The sequence below is a fragment of the Puma concolor genome, chromosome A2, assembly GCF_028749965.1.
Source record: "Puma concolor isolate L17-30 chromosome A2, mPumCon1.1.hap2, whole genome shotgun sequence".
Taxonomy (NCBI): domain Eukaryota; kingdom Metazoa; phylum Chordata; class Mammalia; order Carnivora; family Felidae; genus Puma; species Puma concolor.
In genome coordinates this window covers 133934327-133960092 of record NC_141668.1, presented here as the reverse complement: position 1 = coordinate 133960092, position 25766 = coordinate 133934327, and the positions used below count along the sequence as shown (strand labels likewise).

At 41.2% G+C, this 25766-nt stretch overlaps 1 protein-coding gene and 1 long non-coding RNA gene across 6 annotated transcripts in view; one reads left to right on the top strand and one right to left on the bottom strand.

Annotated features, from left to right (window-relative positions):
* The window catches only part of MITF (melanocyte inducing transcription factor), a 227473-nt gene that overhangs the window by 28492 nt on the left and 173215 nt on the right, over positions 1-25766 (top strand). The gene's annotated exons all lie outside the window — the stretch shown is intronic.
* On the bottom strand, positions 9217-10175 carry LOC147583526 (uncharacterized). The gene is made up of 2 exons (XR_015248295.1): positions 10126-10175; positions 9217-9896 (listed from the first exon to the last, which is right to left on the bottom strand). It is a non-coding gene; the product is annotated as an uncharacterized LOC147583526 (long non-coding RNA).

The following is a 25766-nucleotide window of genomic DNA, read 5'->3' as shown; positions in this document are numbered from 1 at the left end:
AAACCAACTGAAAGTCACTCTCTTTAAGTATTTTTAAGTGGAATGAACATTTTTTTCCCTGAAATGCCCATTTCCAGTGATCTTTCATTTAAATTGGGCAAAAACAAAGCAAGGATGTCTTATGAGGCAGTCTGACTTTGGGCATTTGCTTAAATGACTCTGAAGGCCAGCTGAACTCATTTCCTGTTGGGATGACACTTGTTTATTAGACTTGGCCCAAGTCAGAGTTAATAGCCTTAATGGTTTCGAATGGTCCCCAGTGATTCTCCAGCAGTGTGCCATTACCAAATGGGGAGGTTTCTGTAAATGGTGGGCAACACACATACCTGCTTCAGCCATAGTAGATTAAAGGGAAGAGCTGTTGCCAATAGATTTACCTATGGACATTTGGAATCCTAGAAAGTAAGAATTACCACTGTAGTAAATGTTAAATTATTTTCTAACAGTTACTTCCTAGTACTTTTGGTTTTGTTTGTTTGTTTGTTTGTTTGAAATGATTACATGTGAAACGAATCCCATTTGAAAATGGTCCCAGCATTCGGAATTTGTTCAGATCACCCAGCTTCTCCAGTGAATGAATTAAACTATGATAGGGTGTCCATGTTGTCAAGGGATAATAAGGCATGTCCTGAAGAGCAGTGGGTTGGCAGTGTGCCCAGTGCCTGAGAGAGACTGCTCAGGCTTTGGAATGGAAGACTCCAGTCTTCAGTCAGTATGTGTGTTGGGCTGTAAGGCTCTGAATTAGGCTGGAAATTAGCAAGGCATTTAGTGATCCCTGGTATTTTATTTTTGTAAATTAGGATTAGCCAGTGTCTTTCAAGTTCTGACAGGTAGTGCTTTGTGGATATTATGCTATTTTAGGTACTGGTGGAGTGAGATAAAGCCTGGATGTAAACCTTTACGGGGTTCTTAACCATGGAAAAGCATGAACTGCTTATGTCAGTTTGAGTCTGTCTGAATGTTGTTATTTTTTTTTTTTTTTTCCTTGATGGCTGGGCCAAATATTTTGTAGTTTTAGTATCTACCCTTGGTTCCTACCACCTTATTTTTGGCCTCTCTTAATATCTTCCTTGATATATCTGTCATTAAGTTATAATTGAAGCTTGGTGTTTTATATTTAGAATGATGCATGGAGGTTTAGCTGTGCCAGCCATTCAGGCTTAATAGCAAATGTTGGCTCATGCCAGAAAGTTTTTGAAATCTGGTCTCTTTGGGATGTCCAATCTAAGCAGATCACCCCTTTCTCCTCTTAAGCTGAAGGCCATGGGGAAGCAATTCAGAAGAGATTTCCGTATCTGTACATGTAAGAGCATCTTGTTTCTGATTAAAAAAAAAAAATTGGTTGGCTAGTTCACTCTTCAACCCAGAGTCATGCAGCCTCAAAGGGACTGCTTTGACAAGTCTTTATATCGCTGCGTTTCTTAGTTTACCAACTTTCACACAAGGTATCAGTGAATGCCAGTTCTAGAGTGGGCGCATAGTGATGGTAGATGACGCCCAGGCCACAGGCTGCTTCCCAGGGGCTGCCAGGCACTATCAGACATTTCACAGCTCTTGGATTCTCTGGATTTGGGCCACTTTTGAACTCCATCCATAAATCCACATAACCAGTTATTCAGCTAATATTTACTGAGGTTATGCCATGTGCCAGGCACCCATCTCAATTTGAGGAGTAGAGCAATGAACCCAACTTTTGAAAATCCTCTTACTCATGGAGCTTATATGTGGGGGAAGGGAGGGCTGTAGAAATAAATACATACATAAAGAGTATAATGTATAATATGGTAAAGGGTGATAAGTCCTATACAGGAGATAAAACTTGGATGGGCTTAGGGTGATGGGCAGTTTAAAACTGAGTGGTCAAGGAAAGCCCTCCTGAGAAAATGACATTTGAAGAAAGGTCTTGAGGTGGTTAGAGAGTGGGTCATGCCAGCATTTGGAGGAGAAGCCTAGCAGACAGAAGGAAGCATAAGTACGTAGGCCCTGGATAGGGTGTGCCCAATTCCGGACCAGCATGAGGGCCACAGTGGCTGGGACAGGCTGAGCAAAGGGAAGAGTGGTAGGAAAGGGATCCAAATGGAGGCAGGCACTACAGGGGTTTATAAAGACTGCCCTTTTACTCACCGAGAATGGGGAGCCATTGTAGATTTCCAGCTGGAGGAGTAACATGACCTGATTAGTTCAGGTGGCCCCTCAGTATGGTGAGGAACACAGTTGTCTGAGAATTTGGAGATCCTTTTAAGTCGTGGTTTTGTCATCACACAGGGACAGATTTGCTCAGCATTGTGAGCTTCCATTGTTTTTCCTCCTTAAAGAGCAGAGCTGGTGGACTAGATAGTTTTTATTGACCTTGCAGATTGTGATACTGTCTCTGCATTTATTGATCCCCACCTTCATCTCCGTGTGTGTGAGCATTTTGTATTTGTGGCTTATTACATTTCTCTTTGAGTATGCACAGCTGGACCTCAAATGTGTGACATATCTTACTGCCCTTTACTTTATATCTTGAAATTTTCCATAAACATTTCACATTGAAAACCTTGTAAACCATGAAGTAATTATATATATTGATGTTAAAGATTGCTTGCCAGTTAAGTGGTAGGGGTAAACCCAGATTAAAAGTTTTATCATATAGGCTCAATACTATTATTATTATTATTATTATTATTGTTATTGTTACAGAAGATAGAGCTAATTTATTGAGTGTTACAGTGAGCTTTCAATTGAGATAGAGTGATAAACAAAACACAGCTTCTGCCCCTCAGGAAGTTGAGCAAGAGGAGACCATCCTGGTTAAGGGAGTGCTCCACAAAGCAGTCTTAATGGCAAAAATCGGGCAGGAAACATGGCCAGCTGAAGGCCTGTGGGAGTCCCACATAGACTAATATTCAGATGCACCTTCACATTGGTATTACATCATCCAGTTAGACCTAGTGCCATGTAGCATGGGAGGTGCTAGGGACCCAGTAGCTTCTCTTCTGCAGCTTTGAGCAGTTTAGCTCTGCCCCAAACTTGCATCTCGCCGTTGAGCACATCAAGGTTGTGCAATTAGCTGTCTCTAAGGCAGTTTAGGGACCATCTTTTGTTCCTCAAGAATTTGGGCATCTCAAGTCTCTGCCTTCTAACAGAATATTTCTTCCACTTCCTGTGAGAGTTTAATGCCTTTATAGACTGGTGCTTCTGGTAGGCAACGGCTAGTCAGTTCACTTATCTCCCCCGTGGAAAAATACTACCCTAGCCTTGCCTTGCCTTCAGGTCTTCAGTGTGCATTCTGCCAGGACTCAGACGGACCCCCGGTCATGTCTCCCACTGACAATCTATGCCTCATGTTCTATTAACTGGCTTCATCTTGGGCAGCTATGAAATGTTGCAAGTTTCCAGGTTGATGATTTTGGGAAGAACTCCCCAGGAGATAAGAGGGCTGCTGCTCGCCCACACTGGCCCTTCAGCTGTCTCCTGGCATCTGCTGGGGCAGTGGAGGCCTTGATGCTGAGGACAAGCTACCATGGTTGTGAGCACCCAGACTCTCAGATGGACGAGGCCAGCCCTTTGGCACCTAAGCTGGAAACAGAGCCAAGAACTCTTGACTCTGATGTCACACTGCTTCCTTTATTTTTTTTTCTACCTCGGGCCTTTTCACACTTTCCTCCTGCCATCTGGAATACTTTTCTATCGCTCTCCTCTCTTCCCCATCTTTCAGTCTCAACTTAAAGGTTGCCTCTTGACCCACTTCCTTGCCCCCTCACCTGCATTAGCGGTGCTGTTCCTTTATGGTTTCCTGATCTTTTCCTTCATACCACTTACTTACATACGTAATTACTTCCGTAATTATCCTGTTTTTATCTGTGTGTTCAGTATCTGCCTCCCAACTTCATGAGGCCAGGGAGCACAGTGATTCGACTCACTATTGTATTCCCAGAGGTTAGCCCAGGGCTTGCGCAGATGGGCACTGTATAAATATTTGTCAAATGAGTCCATAAGTGAAGGAATAAAATGATTAAAAGGCAAATTTTGCATTTTGTCTTGTCTAGTCATATTAAGTGTCTATGTCTATCCTGGCGAAGGGTAACAACTGTTATTGACTTTGCATTTTATTGAAGATGCTGAAGATGTGATTTTTGTCTCCAGCATAACTCTGTGGCCTTGCAGAATTTTATTAAAGTTGTCTCTGCAAAAACCAAAACTCAGCGACACTCACAAATCAACACTCTGTAACTGGTGTAGGCTTGACATGTTGGGCTGTGATTTATCAGTTTATTTTGCTGTAGTTGCATTTTTATCCCTTAATTCTGTTTCCAGAAATGAGCTTTAGTTCTGTTTACATCCTCCTCCATCCAATTTGTTGAAAATGAATAGAGAAACTTTTGCTTTTTCTTAATAGGATTCATAATGCTTTTCTGGAGGGAATTATGTTGGCTCACATAATGGAACTTTTAAGACGGTAGGAGTAGAAAACTGAGTAGTACTTTCTCTAGAAGGAAGAGCAAACTTTCCTACTGTGTGTGGAAAAGAAACACAACAGCAGCAGTGGGCTTTCTTTATTTCTAAAACTAAACTGTCTTAAGTGTTCATATCACAAAGATGGGCTTTTCCCAAGCCTGGTTGGCATGTTTAATTTATAGAGAAAGCATGCATTGTTCTGCAGTGTGCATTGTGGTTACACTGGCTCCCATAAGATTAGCTCAAAGGTATCTATGAATAGTCACACCCTAAATTACATGAACTGAACAGTTTTAAAGAGGTGGAAAATCTGATGCATACTGTTTCCCAGACATACATGCCTCAGGAAAAAACTTGGGGAGGTGGGGAGTGAAACCCAAACATTGCTTACTTTATATTTCCCATTGTGCCATTTGTTGGTTATGTGACCCTGGAAAACCAAATTAACTTCTCTGAGCCCCGGAACCTCCATGTGTAGAGTGGAAATAAAAATATCACCTACCTCAGAGTTGTCAGAGAATTTCATGAGATAATATATGGAAAGTGTCACAATGCTCAGCACATTATAAATGCCCTGGATTCAGTTATTCCTTGGAGGATAGTGCAGTGAATAGGGTGGTAGTTAAGGGCACAGACTCTGGAGATCCTGGCCTGTGTTTGAATCTTGGATCTGCAGCTTATTGGCTGGGTCATCTTGACCTAGTAACTTGACCTTTGCATGTTTGAATTTCCTCATATGTAAAATGAGCATAGTAATAATACCTGCTACATAGGGTTGTTATGAAAGCTATTTGTCAACCCCTGGTACATGCTAAGTGCTATGTACATGTTTGCAGTTGTGATTAAGAAGGCTTGTCCTACGGGTAGATGATGTAGGGTCATAAGTCAGGTCCCATTATGTACCAGATGTACCAGCACGGAGTTGTCAACGTCTTTGACAACTTGGTTTCCTCTTTTTGTCATTTGAGGATGATGCTAGTTGTAGTGCCAAGAAATCAATGAAATAATGCATATGTAAAGTGCTTAGCATAGGGATTGGAACATGGAAAATAATAAATAACTACAGCGAAAACTTTTCTTATAATTGTTACTACTATTATATTTCTACTATTGTATGTTTCTACTATTATATGTTTCCACTATTATTTAAAATTTTTTTTTTTTTAAAATTTTTTTTTTCAACGTTTTATTTTTATTTTTGGGACAGAGAGAGACAGAGCATGAACGGGGGAGGGGCAGAGAGAGAGGGAGACAGAGAATCGGAAACAGGCTCCAGGCTCTGAGCCATCAGCCCAGAGCCCGACGCGGGGCTCGAACTCACGCACCGCGAGATCGTGACCTGGCTGAAGTCGGACGCTTAACCGACTGCGCCACCCAGGCGCCCCTAAAATTTTTTTTAATAGTTTATTATTTTTGAGAGTGAGAGAGACAGAACATGAGTGGGAGAGGGGCAGAGAGAGAGGGAGACACAGAATCTGAAGCAGGCTCCAGGCTCTGAGCTGTCAGCACAGAGCCCGATGCTGGGGCTCGAACCCACGAAACGCAAAATCATGACCTGACCCAAAGTTGGCCACTTAAGCCACCCAGGCTCCCCTGTTTCTATTATTTTTAATTCTATTGCTAGCATATCTCTGGCTTATGTAGAACTTGTATTCTAAGATGTATTGTATTCCATGGAGATCAACATGTTTCATATGTAGGAAATAACGTTGAGGTTGTTGTTACTGTTGGTGTATTTATATAAATGGAGTTATTTCAGGAAATTGAAAATAGTAGAATTCTTACAGTTATGCATTTATGCTTTTATAGGTCACAAAAGATCGAAGTTAGTCAAGGTCAGTGTTAGGTGGGCAGTTTTATATTCATGGAAAATGACTCATAGGAAATACTAGGAACTAAAATTGCCAAAATAAAGAAATAAAAAGCTAGTACATAAACCATGTTCAAATCAAGTTTGTATGTATTTCCTATCTTCACTGGGATTGTGTTCATAAAGTTTTGACATTTTCTGATGTTGAAGCTCACTCATGACTGATAACCATGCATCATCATAATAACCACGCATCACCAGAAATGGATAAACACTGATTCCAGTGTTGGTAACATTTTCCACTGTAGTCATTTAGGTCACTCTTTCTACAGTATCTGTAATTGAACTTTTGTGCTGTTTTGCAATATATCTTTAAGTTCAACTTCCTTTTTTTTTTTTTTTTTTATATAACGTAGGGAAGGAAAAACAGTGATTGTAATACGGAGCTATAAGTGGCTTTTGAGAAAAGCAGGCCTTTGACTAGCATTTGGCCCCAAAGTCCCCGGTTTTAATGGAAGGTAGAAGCTTGCACTGGGCAGTTGGATGTACAAAGAAGTGCAAATGGTTGTACTAAGCCTAGGTAGTTAGATACTTTTAAGTCAAAATGTGGAAGTGTTGATAAAATTCCTAGATGATATGTTCAGGAAGGATGGGTAAAGTGGTTCAGCCAAAAGTGCATGGTAGAGTGTCCTTGGGACATGTGCAAACAATGCCAAGAGTATGGGAATGGTTTGAAGGCTGAAACCTGGAGAAGAAATTAATTCAAGTTCAGTGTCATGGGGGCCATAGAATGACTTTTTAATCCATAATTAGGAGGATGGGCTTTATTCACAGGTTAATAGGGAGGCATGGAAAAATTTTAAGTAAGAACTGTGGGATTCTGTTTATGTTTTTGAGAGATCATTGTGGCAGTGCCACAGAGAATGGATTACAAGGGTGGTGACAAAGAAGACCAATGAAGAGCAAGCAGTTCAGGCAGGGGATGGTGCTAGCTGGGACTTGCCTGGTGGTTGGAGAATTGGAGAGAAGGGGGTAGGAATAGTAGATGCTGGGGGATGAAGAAGCAGAGGCCTGGGTGACTTAAATGGGAAGAGAGTGAGGAAGGAAGAATGGCTTTCAATCAGGTTTACATGTTCATGCCTGAAACTCAATAGCCAATTAACATTTGTTGAACCAACTAGGGATTCATTTATCTCCCATTTAAGAAGCCAGATGTCTGTGACCACTGCCGTTCTTTTAGTGGCTCCCTGGTGTCAGAACCATCCACAGTGATTTGTCTTGGCGTTTTCCTAGTGTATTTCACTCTGTGTTTGCAAAATGGCTGCTACCCCTGCAGGAGCCACATCTGCTTTAAGAAAAGGGGAACGTGAGGAGGAATAGCAGCTCTACGGAGGGAAAAACACAGGCTTTCCCAGAACCGCTCCACCCGCCCTGCAGATGCCTCCTTGCATCTCAAAGGCTGGAACTGTGTTACATGGCACATTAGCTCCCTGAGCAAGTTCTGGTTCTATTAGTAGGAAACAAAGGAAGTGGAACTTAGATCTGCAAATAGCTGCCGAGTTTGCCTCACCCAGGTTTCTGGTAAGGACTGGAGGACCATCCACAGGTACTTTTCTCTCAACTCTGCACTTGGCCCCAAGCTGTAATTTCTCATTAGCATGTAAACTACCAAGTTCTATGTAGTTGTTAGTTACCTTCAAGCACATAGAACTCAGAATTGTCTTTAAAATATATTAAACATACCTTGTGTCTTGTTTGATTATAAAATTCTCAGCCTCCAAAAAGACGTTTTTCTCAAATTTATTCCAAAGTTTCCTTATCCCTAATCTCTCAGGGGACCTCTTTGGGTTTAAAGCAAATGAGAACAATTCCGTCTGACATTCACTTACTGATGTGCAAGTGAAAGCAGGGATTGCATGATGGTAAATGTCATATGCTTCACTATGACTTTTGTGTCTGTGAAGGATACGATTATGCCACGTTTATAAGCAGAGAGGGGAAATGTCTGTTCACTTTTTTTGAAGGTAACGTTATTCAGGGGTCATAAGATGCAAATATTTGTCTTCTACTCTTTTTTTTTTTTTTTTTCAACATTTATTTATTTTTGAGACAGAGAGAGACAGAGCATGAATGGGGGAGGGTCAGAGAGAGGGAGACACAGAATCCGAAACAGGCTCCAGGCTCTAAGCTGTAAGCACAGAGCCCAACGTGGGGCTCGAACTCACGGACCGTGAGATCATGACCTGAGCTGAAGTCAGCTGCTTAACCGACTGAGCCACCCAGGCGCCCCTGTCTTCTACTCTTTTAATTCAAGCAAGTCTTCCCACCCAATACATGCAGAATTCTGTTAGTGACTGTTTTAGCTAACAGAGGAGAAATTATTTTCCAGTTTTTGAGGTATAGCAGAAAAGCAGAGAGTTTTGGGAAGAGGCTTCTCAAGCGTGCTGCTTTGCTGTGTGATCTTGGGAATATCATTTTACCTCTCCGAATTGGTTTATTCTATGGATTGCAATGACAGCAGGAGATAGTGTTACAGTCCCTACCATATATGTATGCAGAAATGGCTCAGACACAAGGATGGCTGGGCACACTGTGGGTGCAAGCAAAACACAGGGGGCTAGGGTAGGGAGAGATTAATTTCTTCTGGGAGACTTTAAAAAGACTTTGTGGCAGAGGGAATTTAAACTCCATGTTGGAGAATGCAGAGGGTTTACAAGATAATGGAGGATGGCCCTAGGCTGGACAAATGCACACAGCATGCAGGATGCATTTGAGGATTCCAGAGATTTATTGTTTTCAATAAAGGACAAAATGAGGAAAGCCTTGAAAGTCTGTTTGAACGAGTTTGGACTTTGATCTGTAGGTGATGGGGAGCAACCAAAGACGTTTAAAAATGTCATACACATTTAATTTTGAAAGAAGTAAAATATATGGGTCCAAGAATATATGTACATTGAACATATTCATAGATTTAAAAATTAAACTTTTTATTTTGAGATAATTGTAGATTCCCAAAACACATGATTTTAAGAAATTATCTTGAGAGAGCCTGTGTGCCTGCCCATTTTTCCCCACTGGTAACATCTAGTACAGTATCACAACCAGGAAACCTACTGAAGGCTTTTGGGGGGAGTCCATGATATACCTGATCTGTGTTTGAAGTGGGTGGTCCTATGGGGATGGATTGGAATGGATTGGAGGTACAGCATGGGGGCGAGGAGACCCTTAGGAGAGAACCTTAGGAGGTTCTTGCAGTGATCTAAGAGAGGGCATGAAGGCAGTGGTGATAGGATTGGAAAGGAGGGGATAACTGAGGTAGGAACAATAGGATTTGGCAATCACGTGGGATCGACAATAAGACCAGTTGATACTTAGTGCAATCGCTCAATCAGGTGTGGACCAACTAGTGTGCCAGTCACTCTGCTAAGGACAGTAGGGGTGAAGAGATGATCTAACAGAGACTAAGCCAGGCAGAAACTCAGACCCAACAAGACCATGAACCCTGAGTAGAGGGGCAACAACTATTCTCTCCTGCTGCTGCTGGTTATTACCATGATGGTCTGGAGGTCCAGTGTGCTGCTATTCTGATTTCTCAGAAACCAGAAATCTAGATTTTTATCTGACGTCTTCCAATTTTAAGTGTTACCTAATTTTTTTTTTTTTCAACGTTTATTTATTTTTGGGACAGAGAGAGACAGAGCTTGAACGGGGGAGGGGCAGAGAGAGAGGGAGACACAGAATCGGAAACAGGCTCCAGGCTCTGAGCCATCAGCCCAGAGCCCGACGCGGGGCTCGAACTCACGGAGCGCGAGATCGTGACCTGGCTGAAGTCGGACGCTTAACCGACTGCGCCACCCAGGCGCCCCAAGTGTTACCTAATATTAAAAACAAAACAAAACAAAACAAAACAAAACAAAACAAAACAAAACAAAACAAAACAAAACAAAACACAAACAAACCAGTGCTAACTAGCACTCATTTGTGGGCTGAATTTACCTCGTGGATGCCCTGTTCCTACCCTCTGTTTTCTCAGTGGAATGTTTAGAGCTTATTTCAATTACCTACTCTTGTGTAACAAATGACCCAAACTAAGCGGCTCAAAACAATAATGATTTTATTATCTTTCACAGTTTTGAAGGTTAACTGGGCTCAACTGGGCAGTTTTTCTGCTGGTCTTGCTTGGGATCTTTCCTATAGTCGTAGTTAGGTGGTGACCAGGGCTGGAGAAATCTGGAGATCTGCCTTGGGCCCTGAGACAAATGAAACTTTCTTTTCCTCATATAATTTCAGGGTCTCTTGTGGCCTCTCTATGCAATCTCTCTAGTAGGGTCACTGAATTCCTTGCCTGGTGCCTCACGCTTCTCTCCACAGTGAACGTTCCAAGAGAAAGTAAGTGGAAGCTACCAGTCTCCTTATGGCTAGGTCCAGAATTGCCAAAGCATCACCCTTGCCACATTCTCTTGGTTACACAAGTCAGGGGCCAGCCTACATTCACTGTGGGAGGGAACTACAAAAGGATATGAACACTGGGCAGCCTGGTTCAATTGACTGACAGCCATCATTGGAAACTACCTGCAGCTAAAGTCAAGATGGCCAGATGGTGGTGACGTTGTGTATTAGGATAAGTTGGGAAGACAGGGTAAATTCTTCTGTTTGCTAGCTCATGTCACCCTGAAGTTTTTGGAGCAAACGTAATTTTTAGGTTTTTTTTTTTTTTTTTTTTTTTATGGTGATTGTGATTACAGAGACATTTGGTTTTTGATATAATGACTTTCTTTGAATGCATAAATCATTTGTAGTAATTTGGATTCCAGCCTTTAAAAAATGATACGATTAAGTGACTAGACAGATCTATTCTGGTTTTGATGAGGGTGTGTTTTTCAAATATGTGACCAGCTTGTTAATGTTTCATCCCTAATCATCCCTAATGTAGCCCTTCAGAAAAGGGGCTCTCAAATAAACTCTGTTGAAGAATTGTAAATCTTTCCTCTCTCCGAATAGGTACAGCTCAAAGGTCCACTATCCTGGTGCTTTTATATTCCTAAAACCTAGAACCAGCTACATAATTTGTGGGGCCCAGTACAAAATGGAAATGTGGGACCCCTTATTTAAAAATTAATAATTTCAACACAGTAGCAGCAGGGTATTTAACCAAACCCAAGCCCTGTGCAATTACATAAGTGACTGCCCCTCTGGCTGGCCCTGCTTAGACTCTTGAACCTGTGGGCAAATGTTGGGGTAAAGTATATTTTTCCAATAGAGGGTTTTTGGCTCTGATGAAATTCTCAGTTGATTTTGACACCCCCAAACGTTTCTGAAACACTGCTTAGACAAATCAGAAAAGGTAGAAGCTTTGTGTTTAAACAATCCTCTCTTCCAAGCAAGACAGTATACCTTCTGGCCACAGCAACTGGTCTTGGCAGGTATTAGGCAGGTATTAGAGCTTCCTGCTGTTCAGTCTTCCAGAATTCCAGTGGTGCCAGTGCAGTAGGGACAGCACATGTTGTTTAGTGTTTGACAGGTTGTCGCCTGCATGTACTTTCTCTCTGTGCACCGAGCTCTGTTTCTGAAGGATGCTGAATAGATCGCCTGTCTCACCGGTGGGCACGTATGTTCGTTTGGGACAGACACTAGCACAGTTCATTGTGTTAGGGATATGGGGGTCAACATCTCTGGAAGGTAGCTGGTAGATTGTAGACAGGGCTGCCGCATTGCATTTATCGTCTCCTGGTTCTGGAGGTGCGAGTCCAGGATCAAGGGGTCAGCAGGGACATGCTCCCTCTGTGAGTGCTAGGGAGAGATACGTTCTAGGCCTGTTTCCTGTGTTTGGATGGTTCTTAGCATGTGGTAACGTAACTCCAAGTCCTCACATGGCTTCTCTTTGAGTGGGTGTCTGTGTCCAGATATTCCCATTTTATAAGGACATCAGTCATACTCATTTGGGGCTCCCGCTATTCCAGTACGACTTCATCTTAACAAATTAGATCTGCAATAACCTGGTTTCCAAATAAGGTCACATCCTGAGGTATTGGTGGTTGGGACTTGATCATATGAATCTTGAGGGCACATAACTCAACCCGTAGCAGGAGCGTGTTCTGACAATGGCCTGGGAATGGCAGCCCCTCGCATTGTGCCATGCACAACCAAAGTGGCCATGCCCTGTAAGAATCTCAGTCTCCTATAACCAGTTTTTAAATAGTTTTAATTAATTAATTAATTATTTTTGAGGGAGAGAGAGATAGTGTGTGGGAAGGGGCAGAGAAAGAGGGAGAGGGAAAGAGAATCCCAAGCAGGCTCTGCATCTGTCAGCACAGAGTCCTGTGTGGGGCTTGAACCCACGAACTGCGAGGTCATGACCTGAGCCCAGGTTGGACGCTTAACCTACTGAGCCGCCCCGGTGCCCCCTACTATGACCATTTAAAGAGGTGTTTGTGCAGCTGAATTTTTATAATACATGAGCCACTTTGATTTACTTGTTTGGGCTCCTGATTTGTAGCATCATAATCTCTTGAGGTTTTTTTTGTTTTGTTTTGTTTTTTGTTTTTTGTTTTTTTATCTTCCCTGTCAATCACTGGATGCCAAGGTCAAATTACCCTCACACCCACACACCTGACCCTCATAATAGAGTAATAATAAGCTAACATTTATTGAATGCTTATTATGTGCTAAGAACTCTGCCTGCATTATCTAATTTTATCTTCACAACAACTCTATTAGATAGTTACTGTTATTCTTGTATTTAATAGACAAGGGCACTGAGATTAAGGGTGGTTGTGTGACTTGCCCCTAGTCACGTAGGTAATTACGTGACAAGCTGTGATTTGATCCCACTTCTGTCTGATTTCCAAACCCAAGCACCATTGCGTGGGGTGTGCACTATACTTTTAGAGGAATGCTTACATATGACACTTCACCATTCAAATCCTGGTCTTTCAGGGGTCTGACAGGGGTCTTAGGGGTCTGTTTTCTTTCTTTCTAGATCATTCCTTGATTAAATATTCTCCATCCACGTTTATGTCTCTCAGGATTCTTAACTCTTTTCAAAGTAACCACCAGGCCTTCTGTTGGTTTTATTGGTATCTACTTAAGTCAATCTAGGAATGTGCAATCTGAGTTAATTGAAATTACAAATGGCCAATGGTGAGTGGGATTATATTCGAGCTGTGTGTTTTACAGATCCTTAAGAGAATATTAAAATTAACTCGTTTCCTTGACAGAGATGAGAATAGAGCCTTACGCATCACCAGAGAATTTCCTACTAGTGATAAGGAAAATTAGTCTCATCTAATTTATACTGCTTTTGGTATAATGTGCTCTGTGGTGAGAGGAGAAGACCATTCCCTTGATAAATATCTTTATGCTCTGTCCCCCCCCCCCCCCCCCAGCCCCCCAGCCTTCCCTGGCGCCAGCACTAGAATTCTCTTTCTCTATCAGAGTGACTGTCAATTAAACTTATGCATATGAAAAGACAGGCTCTTTTCCAGGTGTGAGAACAATGCTGGTTTGGAAGCAGAGACCTGGGTAATCTCTGACGAATTATGGGGAAGTTCAGATACCGGAAATTTGGTTTGCTTGGATGCTTGTCTCACTTTCCCATCTGTACAGTATTAAACTTGCAAACAATATGATAGAGTCATCTTTCCTAAAGTTCAGATTATTTTTGACTACCAGTCTATGTTGAGCAAGTAGAAAAGAAAGACCAGGTGCTTTACTTGACTACAGTAGACTTAGCCCAGTATATACATATACACGCAGTTGCATACATAGACACACAGATGCATGCATGTCATACATGTATCTGTGTGTATATGTATATCACCTTTGTTAAAATGCCAGGTCGGGATATATTGCTTTCGGCACTACAGATATTGACTGAGGACTTTCTTATTCTAACTAAAGTATTTACCAGGAGCTATGGGACCCTTGATTATACTTACCTGCATCATTTTGATGAAAAATGTTTTAAATTACCCAGAATATATATATATTTTTCTGTGTCTAAAAGCAGTGTTTCACTAAACATAGTTTGAAGGTCACATGTGTCAAAATCATCTGGGAATGAATCAAAAATACGAATTCCTGGGACTCTAGTCCTACTGATTTGAGGGTTTTGGGAGCACTGTATTTTGCTCAGCCCCTCTCTGATTCCTTGCCACACCACGTTTGAGAACCAAAGGTCTTAAATATATCAGCATGAGAATATAGGTTCAAGTTAATTTTATCTTTTTTTGGTTTACTTTCCTCTTGCCTATCTCTTCTCCTCTTCCCCTTCCTTTAAATACATTAAAGAAAACTATTTTAAGAGTTATTCTAACTGTTTATGTTTTTTTACTGTTCATGAAAGGCTTTTGTTAATCTTAGCAATATCAAAATTCCATCTTTTCCTTTGTGATCTGTATAAAAGGATCCATTGGGGAAGAGGTTTTTTTTTTTTTTTTTTTTTTTTTTTAAATACCCACTATTCTCTATAGCAGATCTCCAGGAAGGAACAACATGCTGTTTGTTCTTTTCTCAGGATGAACCATGGCTTTCTTTCCTAGTGGGTGTTAGAATCAATGCTTTTCAGTAATTTATGATTCCTCCTTTTTATAAATCCCAGAGTTTATTATAGACATTTCTAAAGATTATAAAGTTACTTTTTGGGGGTGAGAGAAGGGCATCAGAATTCTTTGAGAAGTCATTTTGAAGGATTTTTTTGGATCTTGGAATAGATCACAATGATTCCTACTGTTTAGTGTTAAGGATTTTAAGATTGCTAAGTATTGGAAATTGTTGTTTTAGTGGATTTTTTAAAATATGAAGTTTTTAAGTAAAAGTATTCCAGACAAGTGAATTTCCTCCCCTCCTTCCCTCATATTAGAGAAGTTCCTTTGTTGAGAAGCTGAATTAGCAAATCAGTCTCTCCTTTAATCCATAGTATATAACTAGTTGGATTACTAGAAGTTAGGAATTTTTCAGGTGATTTGAATGGATACTAAAGGTGTATTAATCTAGATGATGATTTCAGAGGCAGGTCTTTCCTAAAGACTTCATAATGTAGGACAATCATAACTTAAGTGTTGTAAAGTTAACAAACTGTTGTGGTGACTTTTTTCTCAAGTGGCAGATCCGAAGTACGTTTTTCCATCGGAGACCCCCAGATAAATCTCAAGGGTTCTGTATCCCAATCTGGAAAGATTGGCCTGGATTGTGGGCTCTGGCAGCTCTTTGGCTCTTGTTTGTTCAGACTGGTTAATACAAGTGAGAGCCTGTGATCTTTGTCAAAGTGCTGCGGTTGGATTTTTTTTTTTTTTTAATGGTACAAATCTATTATGTTCCTGCTGTGTCTCTTCCATGAAAGCTTTGTACTGGCAGAGAACTCTTGGCTGCAGAGCTGGGCTGACGGTCATGGTGCTGAATATAATTCGGGTTATCCTGTGAGGGGCTCAAACATTCCTCATGAGGGCTGAGGCAGGGCAAGCTGAGTGGAGCAGTGAGTCATGGCGTGCTGGGGCAGTTGTGTCCTGAAATAACAACAGCAGTGGTGGCATTTTAATAGCAGTAGCCAGTCTAGCATTTATTGATGCTTCCAATGTGCCAGGCACTCTGCTAAGTGCCTCACATGCATTATCTCATTTACATCAGCAACAATCCCATTAGTAGTGAGTTCCGCCTCTCAACTCCACGTTACAGATAAGCATCTCAAAGTCACATGCCTAGCAAGGAGTAGAAGTGGGACTTGAACCCTGATCTTTTGGATGCCCAAACTCATGCCTTTCACAACAGCACTATACTCTCTTTTACTGAACTGCACGTTGTTATTGGCTTCCCTCTACCTCCTCTTAAATCACATCATCATCAGTGTTGACTTGGTAATTTTGATTTAGTAATCCAAGGACCTGGAGATACTCTCTTCTTGTTTTTCAGTAAGTTCAGGTTTTAAGTGAGAGGCAATATGACTTGAGAAAGTTTAACATTGGGAAATTGAGCATGACCTTCTTCCTGGAACCATGTCCATTTACCGAATAGTCAAGGAAAAAAGGAATCTTATGGGGTGAAAGGTTGGGGAGCGTTCGGTAAGAGAGGAGATAGGCAGGTGGACACATCTGGGGTGATTTCTCCTTTCAGAGAGAAGAAGGGGGGACAGTAAATAGAATTTAAGAACTAGACTTGAGGGGCGCTTGGGTGGTGGCTCAGTCGGTTAAGCGTCCGACTTTGGCTCAGGTCATGATCTTGTGTTCATGAGTTTGTGCGCCGCATCAGCTCTGTGCTGACCGCTCAGGGCCTGGAGCCTGCTTGAGATTCTGTGTCTCCTTCTCTCTGCCCCTCCCCTGCTTGTGTGTGCTCTTTATCTCTCTCTCTCTCTCTCTCTCTCTCAAAGAGTAAGTAAACATTGAAAAAATTAAAAAGAAAACTAGACTTGAAAAGTTAGCCAAAGGGGCGCCTGGGTGGCTTAGTCAGTTAAGCATCCAACTCTTGATTTCAGCTCAGGTCATGATCTCATGGTTCGTGAGTTCAAGTCCCCCATCGGGCTAGGCACTGACAGTGCAGAGCCAGCTTGGGATTCTTTGTCTCTGTGCCCCTGCCCTGGTTGCTCTCTGTCTGTCTGTCTGTCTGTCTTTCTTTCCCTCTCTCTCTGTCTCTTTCTCTCCCTCTCTCAAAAAACAAAAAACAAAACACATTGAAAAGCAACTACTTAAAAAAAAAAGATCAGCTAGATAATTATTAATGACAAAGGAAGTTTTATGAAAAACAAAACGAAAGCAAAAGATTCTGTGATTAAGTAAATTTGAGGAACTATACACTCTAACATCCATTTGGGGAACAAGAACAACAACATTAGTACCCACAGCAGCTAACACTTACTGCTCTCTGTGTGCCCTTTAAACACTTTATATGCACCAGTCCTGTAAAGTAGGTGTTGCCGTTGACCCTTGAATGTCACAGGGGTAAGGGGCGCCCACCCCTTGCACACATGAAAATCCACGTGTAACTTTTGACTCCCCCAGAACCTACTAATAGCCTCCCATTTAATGGAAGCCTTACCAATAATGTAAACAATGGACTAACACATATTTTGTGTGTTATCTGCATTACATGCTGAATTCTGACAATGAAGCTGGAGGAAAGAAAGCATTATTCAGAAAATCATAAAGAAGAGAAAGTACATTTACAGTACTGTACTGTAAAAAAATCCATGTGTAAGTGAACCAGACTAGTCCAAACCCAAGTTGTCCAGGGTCAACTGTATTTTAATCCCCATGTCACGGATGAAGAAAGGTCATTCTGTTTTTGTATGGTAGAGCTGGGATCCTAACCAGGGCTGTTCGGTTCTAGATACTGGACTTCTGTCTACTATTGCCTCTTCTGGTGACACCTGCTGAGCACATATGTATGCGTCAGGTCTTTTCTGTGTTCTTACATGTATTTGCATTTACTCACTTAACCTTCTCCAGTATCTTAATGTGTATCAGCATATTAAAGGTTCTGAAATGTGTGGTAATCAACAAACTGGTGTATCTGTGCCTGGTGTTTCTCAGATTTACTTGATGACACAATTCTCCTGCCTGGTTTTTGGAGAGGGAAGAGAATTGAAAGGAGAATATCTGCCAGTGTGTACTTTAGGAAATCCCAAAAAAGAGAATCACTGTATTCTGACCCCTCAAACACATGTTTGGGACGTGATTTATTTTCAAGATAGAGTAGGGACTCCCTGAGAGCCTGGCTTCGTTCTGTAACTACCTGGTGCTTGGTGACCTTCATCAGAGCTTTATCTTTCTGCCCCCAGGCACATGAATACCTGTTTCTATCTCTTTTATAGGAATGTTGACAGTAAATGAGCATAAAGCTCTTTGGGCTCCTTGGAAGAAAGAAGTTGTTGATGTCCAAGGTCTTCATAATGTCATCTCAGATCTCCACAGTTCTTTCATTTTGGTTAACATGGAAAAATGAATGTATATTCTAGTATGACAGAGTAATTAGCCTTAGATTACTCAGAGGAGGGGAAAGGAAATATACCTGGAAAATGTTTACAGCTCTCATGAGTTAAATCTTCAAGTTCTTAAGGGTGGCATTGAGATGATGGGGGACAGTCAATTGAGTAACATTAATACTCAGTTTCCCATAAGACTGTGAGAGCCAGTCTTATGGGTTTGTATGGTCTTATCCTTTTGAAGTCCAAATATTTGAGGCCAGAGACCCAAATACATGACTGGGCATATATTTTTCAAAGTGTGTTTTAGCATTAGAGTTTGATCACAGTTTGTATAGGTAAAAATTCATGTAGTTTGTAAATGGCATTAAATGCAACTCAAATAAAAAAGATTTATTAGGGGCTCCTGGGTGGCTCAGTTGGTTGGGCGTCCTACTTTGGCTCAGGTCATGATCTCGCGGCCCATGGGTTCAAGCCCTGTGTCCGGCTCTGTGCTCACAGCTTGGAACCTGGAGACTGCTTCGAATTCTGTGTCTCCCTCTTTCTCTCTCTGTCCCTCCCCCACTCACTCTCTGTCACTCTCTGTCTCTCAAAAATGAATAAATGTTTAAAAAAAAATAATTTATTGGTTCATTTAGGTGAAGAGTCCAGGTCCTTTCAGAGTTGAACTTCAGGGTTGGTTTGACCAAGAGGCCTAGCATTACTATCATGGGTCTGGTTTCTGATCCAGTCCATGCTGCCTTTATGGTGTGATGTCACCTTTAGTGAATTGTTGGTTCTACTTCATGTCAGGAGACTACCATGTACTCCTGGGCCTGCTTATTCTCCATATCCAGAGAAGGAGAGAGAGAGAGAGAAAGAGAGAGAGAGAGAGAGAGAAAGAAAACACAAATGAGAGACAGAAAGAGAGACATATTTCTGGACGCTTTTTCAGAATAGCAAGGAAGAAGATCAAACCTTTCTTATTGGCCATAATTAAGTCGTGTTCCCATTCGTCAGTCACAGTGAAGTGAACTTTGCTGAAGGAGCTATGGATCCTGTAGGAAAATCAGGGTACTTTCCAAAGTAAGGAATGGGTGTAGATATAAACAGTTGGGACACAGGACACAATTTATCTGATAGTTTTCTCTTAGACACTCATTTTAACAGTTACTTGTGAAACTGCCCTGTTAATGAATGGTGCCTTTGAGAGGCACCTAGATTGAGATTTAACTTTTATTTATTTATTTATTTAAAACATTTTTTTTTTTCAAACGTTTATTTGTTTTTGAGAGACAGAGAGCATGAGCTGGAGAGGAGCAGAAAGAGAGGGGGAGACACAGAATCCGAAGCAGGCTCCAGGGTCTGAGCTTGTCAGTACAGAGCCCGATGCGAGGCTGGAACTCACAAACTATAAGATCATGACCTGAGCCGAAGTCAGATGCTTAACCGACTGAGCCACCTAGGCGCCTTGAGATTTAACTTTTAGTTTCACATTCTTAGTAGTACAGGCTACACCAGACTAAACTGAGATTGTTGAAAGGTCTTGTTTAGTATTGATTTGTAAAGCATTACATTTGAGTCTGTATCTGCCCAGTGGTTCTCTGTGCCAAATACCTTTTGGACAAATGAATCTGAGGGTTCTTTAAGGTAGTATAGATTACCCTAACTTTGTTTGTTTGTTTCTTTCTATTGATCTCCTTGCTTCTGACATTGAACTTTTTGCTTTTAATAAGTAAAAGATATGTTTCCACCTGGGTCTTGTAGGTGCCTGACTTTATGTTTTATTCTATAAAAATTACGCCACTGATAAAAATAGAACATTAAATACCGAGAGTCCTAAATTCCAGGAAGGCTGCTCGTAGCCAGAAGTGGATGGAGTGCTCACTGTGTGCCAGGAAAGTACTATACTAAGTACCTTATTTGACTCGTTCTATTTGTTTATCGCAGCAGCCCTGGGAAAGAGGTGCTGTCCTTACTTCCATTTTACACATGGGGAAATTGAGATTAAATAATATGGCCAAGGCCACCGGGACAGGAAATGGTGGAGCCAAAACACAGATCTCTTTGACTCTGGGGCTTGTGCTCTTAACCACTGTTTCTTCCACCAGCAAAGGCAGGGTACTTCCAGTATGCTGCATCTTTTGTTAAGTTTGGAATTCCTAGGAAGTTACGTCTTTAAGTCCTTCTGAAGTTAGACACGTCTATATGTTAGTAGTGATAGAGGATTGGAAGAGAGCTTTTACCGGTGTGAGCCTTGGAAAAACTGGAGCCAGGAATCTTTCATGAAAAATTTGCATCTGCCCCAGTAGCCAAAAGAATATTGAAAAAGAAGAACAAGGTTGGAGGGCTTACATTTCCTGATTTGAAAGCATATTGCAAAGCCACAGTAATCAAAACAGTGTGGTATTGACATAAAGACACACAAAGAGGCCAATGGAATAGAGTAGAGCTCAGAAATAAATGCACCTGTGTATGGCCAAATGCTCTTTAATAGGGGTGCCAAGACCACAGAATGGGGAAAGGACAGTCTCTTTAACCAGTGGTGTTGGGAGAATGGGATATTCACCTGCAAAAAAATGAAATTGTACCCTTATATTACACTGTAGAAAAAAAATAACTCAAAATGGATTCGTGATCTAAACATAAGAGCCCAAACTGTAAAATTCCTAAGGGAACACATCAGGGAAAAGTTTCATGACTTTGGACTTAGCGATGATTTCTTCAATGGGAAAACCGAAACACAGGCAACAAAAGGGAATGATCTAAATGTGAGACTACATCAAACTTCAGAAAACTTTTGTGCCTCAAGGGACGTAATCAGCAGAACGAAGAGGTGTGACCTATGGAAGGGTAGAAAATACTTGGAGATCATATACCTGATAAGGGGTCAATATGAGAATATCTAAAGAAGTCCTGTAACGTAACAACAGAAAGTCAAATAACCCAATTTAAAAATGGGCAAAGGACCTTTCTCTGAAGCAGACAAATGACAAACAGGGATATGAGCAGATGCTCAACATCACAAATCATAAGGGAAATGCAAGTGAAGACCGCAAATGAGGAAAAACCTCACACTTATTAGGATGGCTTTTATTAAAATAACAGAAAGCGTCAAGTGTTGACACAGAGGTGGAGAAGCTGGAAGTGTGTGTGCTGTTAGAGGGATTGTAAGATAGTGCCCACGCCGTGGAAAACTTGTGGTGGTTCCTCAAAAAATTAAAAAAAGAACTACCATGTGACCCAGCAATTCCTGCTGGGCATATATCCAAACGAATTGAAAGCAGGGTATCAAAGAGATATTTTTATATGTTTGTTCTTAACAGCGGTATTTACAATAGCCAAGAGGTGAAAGCGTCCCAAATGTCTCTGGACTATTATTGAGCCTTAAAAAGGAAGGGAATCTGTTAAATGCTCCAACAAAGATGAACCTGGAGGACATTAGAGTATGTGAAATAAGCCAGTCACAAAAAGACAAATACGGTATCATTTCACTTAATGCGAAGTACCTAGAGTCGTAAAATTTATCGAAACAGAAAGTAGAAGGGTTGTTGCTAGGGGTTTGGGGAAGGGGAAAAGGGGATTTTTGAAATGGGTGTTGTTTCTGTTTTGCAAGATGATAATGTTTTGGAGACTGGGCTGTACACTTAAAAGGTGGTAAATTTTGTGTGTGTGTGCGTGCGTGTGTGTGTGTGTGTGTGTGTGTTTTGTTTTGTTTTAACGAGAATTTAAAAAAAAAATTGCATTTGTCTCCTGCTGCTAATTTAACTGCTTAATTGAGTTATGTGAACATTTTACTCAAAGTTGCAAACCCCAGGCCTACAGGCTGAGTGTGGCCCGCAGACACATTCGGATGGAGCAGTAAATCTGTCCTTGACAAAATATGAATTAGTGGTCAACATTTTAAAAAATTAAGAAATTTCACATAAAAATAACTTCTCTTGGAAGACTGGAAAATCTGGAAAGTCTGGAACCACATGTCTGTCTAATCACCAAGTGGCTGGAGTTGAGGAGTAGTCCAACCTCTTTTAAGACTAGGCAGGAAATTCAGACTACCTTTCACTTGTTCTGTAATTTCTTATAGCAGACTCAAGTCCTCAGATGTATACTAACTTCCTGGCCATGGTATTTGTAGGTTTAACATACTAAACTCCTTTTTTTTTTTTAATGTTTATTTATTTCTGAGACAGAGCATGAGCAGGGGAGGGGCAGAGAGAGAGGGAGACACAGAATCTGAAGCAGGCTCCAGGGCCCAAGCTGTCAGCACAGAGCCCAACTCGGGGCTCGAACTCACAAACCGTGAGATCATGACCTGAGCTGAAGTCGGTCGCTCAACTGACTCAGCCACCTAGGCGCCCCTAACACACTAAACTCCTTAATGCTAGGTGCCTCTCATAATAATACACTTGGATGCTCTCCTAGTGCTACACTAACTATACTTAGGGGGCCTCAGCTCTAAAGTAGCATATTCTGTATTTAGGTCGGGGGAGTTAGGATCTGTCTTTCCATAGGAACAAATACAGCCGCAGTGTGTGTGTGTGTGTGTGTGTGTGTGTGTGTGTGTGTGTGTGTGTGTGTTTCCTTTGCTGTTTTGCTTGCAGCAAATGTTGCCCTACAACTCATGTTCTAAATATAGATGTGTTAAATTTCAAATGTGAAAGTTTTTGATGGGTCTGAAGCCAGTTTGCTAATCAGGGGAAATGCTGTGATTGGCGCCAGTGTCTTCACAGACCCTGGGGGGATTGTGAAATCCTGCCGCAACTGTGATTCAACTCTGGGGTTGAAAGAAAGCTCAGCGACCGCTCAAGAGTTTTCCAAGTTGTTTTTCTTCTTAACAGTGTGGTGGTTCTTTGAATGTCATAACTTGGAGAAGATAAATACTTGTTCCTTGGTTCATTTTACTAGTACCGGATTAATAGTATAGTAATAAATCGTTTCTGCAAGCAAAAACAAATCACGTTTTCTGATTCTTTATGTGCTATCCGTGAGTAGAAAGAAATACAGAGACCCAGGGCCTACTTGTCATGGTAATTTAAGAATGGTTACTTGTGCAAAATATAAGAAGTTCACACTGGTCCAACTTTTCATCTTGTATCTTTTATTTTTATTTTTTTAATGTTTATTTATTTAATAGATAGGTGGAGGGAGGGGCAGAAGGAGAAGAGAGAGAGAATCCCAAGTAGGCTCTGCACTGTCCCGGTGCAGGGTTTAAACCCACAAACTGTGAGATCACTACCTGAGCCAAAATCAGGAGTCGGATGTTAACCTGAGCCACCCAGGGCTCCCCATCTTGTATTTTTAAATCTTACTATATTGGCTTTCAAGATGGGGCTAGTGATGTCCATTGCAAGTGGGAACAGAACACTGGAAAAGTGTCAGTTGTACATTTTTCAAGGTTACACATTGCTTGGCATTCATACGTGCACGTAGGTATGTGTGAGTGAGGCGTTATTAGAAATGCCTCTGTGGCTCACGCTGGGTCTGTTTCATTTGTGCAGTAGAACTTGACCGATATCGTTTGATGCTTTGAATAATAGTGACCAGCAGTAAAGGAGCCCTTAGTTTTGAGTACTGGTAGAATAGAGGTATTCAAAGAACTCTCTGGTAATGAGACTTGGGTAATTAAGTGCCTGTGCCCTGAGTTGCACCTCAAAGGAGACTGATGTGCTGAATCCTTATCTATGCTTGCCAGAAGTGAGGCTGCCATCTAGCAACGTCGGTGTCTCTTTTTGAGAAGAGATATGACCATGGTTGATTCCATCACTAGGCGGTACAGAATTTTTGAAGATGGGCAGTGGCTCCGAGAAACCAGACCAAACAAGCCAGTGGAACGAAACTGCATTGCTGGTTGCAGGGGCCTGATAGTGAACAAAGGGACAGATGTTTGGAGTTGCTTTCCCCATTTTTATTTCACTGCTTGTAGCCATTACATCGGTCAACAGCAACACTCACTGGTAAAAACAGGAACAGCAGATTCAGGTTTCCCTATCGGCTGCCCTAGTGATGCTCACTTTCCCTTTCCCCGCTCTTCTCTTTCCTTTACGTGCTCCATCTCTGCTTCCCTGAGCCCAGTGGCCTTGATATGGCTTTTGTAATTCCAAAAGAATAATAACATCTGAAGAAAAACTTGTTAATTTTCCTTCTCCCCATCTTTAATCCTGCCCTTCTAAAGACATCATTATTAACAGTTTGGTTTGTATTAGCAATCCTTCTCTTGCTCATGCAAGATATATCTATCTATCTATCTTATGTTTATATATTTTATTTTATTTATTTATATATGCATATTATATTTATTATTTTATATTTATAAATTTATAAATATAATTTATATAATATGTATATGTTTTATATTGTATACATCTAAATATACAAATTTATTCAACTTTTTACAAAAGGAGACTCATGCTGTCTACAGTGTTCTGTAACTTTATTTATTTTCCTGACACTGTTTCATGGGTGTCTCACCAAATCAGTACATTTAGCTAAAAACCATTATTTTTAATGGCTACAGAAGATGTCATGGTATGATGTTATCATAATTTATTCACGTAATCCCCTCCCTATTCATTGATTCAGATTGTTTACAGATTCCCTTTCCCCCTCCCCCCCAAAGCAAATAGTGCTGCTTATTTTTCATGTTTTTGAAAAAGCCATTAATTGAAGAGGAAAGTTAGTGGGCTTATTTTTTCACTTTGCTTTTATTTATTTATGTTTTGATCTGGCTTTATGAGCTTAAGTCTTTAAATTTGCTAATTTGCCTCTTGTCGTCTTTGCATACTGGTTTCTGTAGGGCTTTTCAGCCTAGGCACTATTATCATTTGGGGCCAGATGGTTCGTGTTGTGGGGGCTGTCCTGGGGGCTGTAGGATATTTAGCAGTGGGTGTTTACCCACTAGATTCTGGTAATATGCCAGTCCCCACATCAAAGTTGTAATGACCCAAAGTTTTTCTAGACACTGCCAGTGTTCCTGGCAAAATCCCCCTGGTTGAGAACCATTGCTGTAATGTATAATGTATAATGTATATAACAGGGTCCTTGCTTATAAGCAATGCTGTATTCATCAAACAGTTTATTATTTGTCTGTGTTTGGGCAATACCTATTCAAATTAGAGAACCGTAGGAAGGAGTTGGGATTGCGAATTGAGTTGTACATGGTTTTATCTGACTGGGGTTCAGGCCCTTCATGTGGTCCGTGTAGACCTGCCCATGGCCCTCCAGACATTTCCAGTGTGTAGGAAGCAGTTGCACTCAGGAGCCAGTCACCTGCCACCACTCCTTATCTCTTTTCTACGGGATCTCCGCAGCTTGGATCTCCCCAGCTTCTGGCCGTGGGCGAAATAGCCCCACTTGGGAGTATCATAGTGGGGCTCTCTACTTTCTGGGATGACTTTTTTCTGGAAAGAGATGCATTGTGTAATGATTTAAGTAGCTTTACATTTTGCAAATGACAATTTTTGCATGGTATGCTTAATTAATAGGGTATGTGTTATTATATCTGAACAAAACTGGGCATCAAGCCCTTAATCAGAAATGTGACCCCTGATCAAAGCGTTGTTTGTTTGTTTGTTTGTTTATTGCAGAAAGTTGGACGGCCTTGTGTGGGTTTGACTTAATGCCTTATTA